This window comes from Etheostoma spectabile, chromosome 4 (assembly GCF_008692095.1).
Source record: "Etheostoma spectabile isolate EspeVRDwgs_2016 chromosome 4, UIUC_Espe_1.0, whole genome shotgun sequence".
Taxonomy (NCBI): Eukaryota; Metazoa; Chordata; class Actinopteri; order Perciformes; family Percidae; genus Etheostoma; species Etheostoma spectabile.
Genome location: NC_045736.1, coordinates 3621567 through 3623944, shown reverse-complemented (window position 1 = coordinate 3623944; position 2378 = coordinate 3621567). Strand labels below are relative to the sequence as shown.

At 45.4% G+C, this 2378-nt stretch overlaps 1 protein-coding gene and 1 long non-coding RNA gene across 3 annotated transcripts in view; one reads left to right on the top strand and one right to left on the bottom strand.

Moving 5' to 3' along the window:
* ube2f (ubiquitin-conjugating enzyme E2F (putative)) overlaps nt 1–2378 on the bottom strand; it is a 51292-nt gene that overhangs the window by 33701 nt on the left and 15213 nt on the right. The window lies entirely within an intron of this gene.
* The window catches only part of LOC116687514 (uncharacterized), a 7802-nt gene that overhangs the window by 777 nt on the left and 4647 nt on the right, over nt 1–2378 (top strand). The gene's annotated exons all lie outside the window — the stretch shown is intronic.

Below are 2378 nucleotides of genomic sequence, written 5' to 3'. Positions count from 1 at the left end.
GTGCAGTGCCGTAAATCCCTGGTAAATCCTAGTACATCATGTTTCTCATCAGCGTGTGCGCGAACGAATTGCACATGCGCAGAAAGGATCATGCAGGCAGAACGGATCGTGTACAGACAGGTCCCCTAATTCTGAATCTGAAGTCTCTTTCCCAAAAAAATTCAGTGCAGAATTACAGCCACTAGAGCCAGTCCCACAATGAGCTTTCCTTAGGACATGCCATTTCTGAGTCTGTAGCTTTTGAGGAGGAGGGGGGGGGGAAATCAGAGAAAGGGGAGGTAACCCTGCCCCCTTGGTCCTCTCATCATAAGGGGCAAGATTTCCGATCGGCCCATCTGAACTTTCATTTTCTCAAAGGCAGAGCAGGATACCCAGGGCTCGGTTTACACCTATCGTCATTTCTAGCCACTGGTGGACCATAGACAGGCTGGAGGAATGCATATTAATGTTAAAAAACCTCATAAAGTGAAGTTTTCATGCCATGGGACCTTTAAAGTGAAGTGATTTGAGTGAGATTGTCTCTTTAAAAATAGAAAAAAAAAGTAGTTTGGTACTGAAAATATGGAACTGAAACATGAAGGGAACGGTCCTTCTTCCCCTGGATGAACATTGCACCACATGCCTCTAATTAAGCAAAAGAAAGAGTGCTTGTTGAGAAAACCACAAATGGATAGTGTTAAGGCTTGTAAGACCACATCTTTGTCTCTATGAATGCAACGTTTAGTGTTTGATATTATTGTTGCTTGGTAAAACCTTTGAGTACCAAATGTGTATCAAGCACAGGACTATGTGAAACAACTGAAAGTGAATTAAGGATATCAAAACAGTTTCAGCACAAAGGTTTAACAAATTTTTTGTCAGTTATCAAAAAGCTGGGCATGTGTGTATGTGTACTTTGTTCGTTTTTTGTCCCATTATGCGAGGCGGTACGTTTTGTGGCAGCGCCATAGGGCTGGAACCATTAAGACATGGGTGTTTTTGGACCAGCAGTCAAACAGTACAATTACAGCATCACCTGTAGCGTGAATAATACTCATCAAGAGTAAACAGAGCTACTGCTATTCTCATGAGAAATGTAGAAGATAACAAAAAGAGAAGAGAAAAGGGGAAAAAGGGCAGGAAAGAAGCACACATGTAAGCCTTGAGTTCTAACTTTTTCCACATAAACTAACAAGTGGAGATGATTTTCCCTTTCATTGGTTTGGATATGCATCCTGAGGCATGTTTCCTACTTTGCATTGTATTTTTTCCTGACCACTTCATGCAGTTCACATTAAAGTGTACCGCCATGTAAAGTCTAACTAATAAACTACAATTCTGAAAGGACAATTGACAACACAGCATGAGGACCGTAGAAAAATGAGACAATTCTAATTAGCATCTTTCATCTTACGTCTTACAGAGAGACACAGCTTGAGGTGGTATTTTCTTATCTGATTACCGCTAATTTTATGGGGGTTTTTTTTGTTCTGAAAGCATTGCCGAGTAATATACTTGCCTGATTAGCATTTTTGTAAATGATTGTCTTTCCTTTTCTTTTTAAACTTCCAGCTCGTAGAAAGTTGGAGAAAATAGACAGGGGAGACACTGTGGGAGGTGCTGCGGGAGAATGAGGAGAGGGGGTCCCTTCTCGGCAGTAAGTCGGACTTGTTCAAGGTGAGGATTGGCTTCCGCCAGGGCTGCGCTTTGTCAGCAATCCTGTTTGTAATATTTATGGGCAGGAAATTGAGGCGTACTCGGGGCGGGGAGGGGTTGCAGTTTGGTTGGCTGGGGATCTCATCGCTGCTTTTTGCAGATTATGTGGTCCTGATGGCATCATCGGTCTGTGACCTTCAGCAGTCACTGGATCGGTTCATAGCCGAGTGTGAAGCGGCTGGGATGAGGATCAGCACCTCTAAATCTGAGGCCATGGTTCTCAGCAGAGAACCGATGGAGTGCTTTCTTCAGGTAGGGAATGAGTCCTTACCCCAAGGGAAGGAGTTTAAATACCTTGGGGTCTTGTTCGCGAGTGAGGGGACCATGGAGCGTGAGATTGGTCGGAGAATCGGAGCAGCGGGTGCGGTATTACATTCCATTTATTGCACCGTTGAGCCAGGAGACAAAGCTCTCGATCTGCCGGTCAGTGTTCGTTCCTACCCTCACCTATGGTCATGAAGGCTGGGTCATGACCGAAAAGAACGAGATCCAGGGTACAGCGGCCAAAATGGGTTTCCTCAGGAGGGGGGCTGGCGTCTCCCTTAGAGATAGGGTGAGAAGCTCAGTCATCCGAGAGGAGCTCGGCATAGAGCTGCTGCTCCTTTGCGTCGAAAGGAGCCAGTTAAGGTGGTTCGGGCAACTGGTGAGGATGCCTCCTGGGCGCCTCCCTAGGGAGGTGTTCC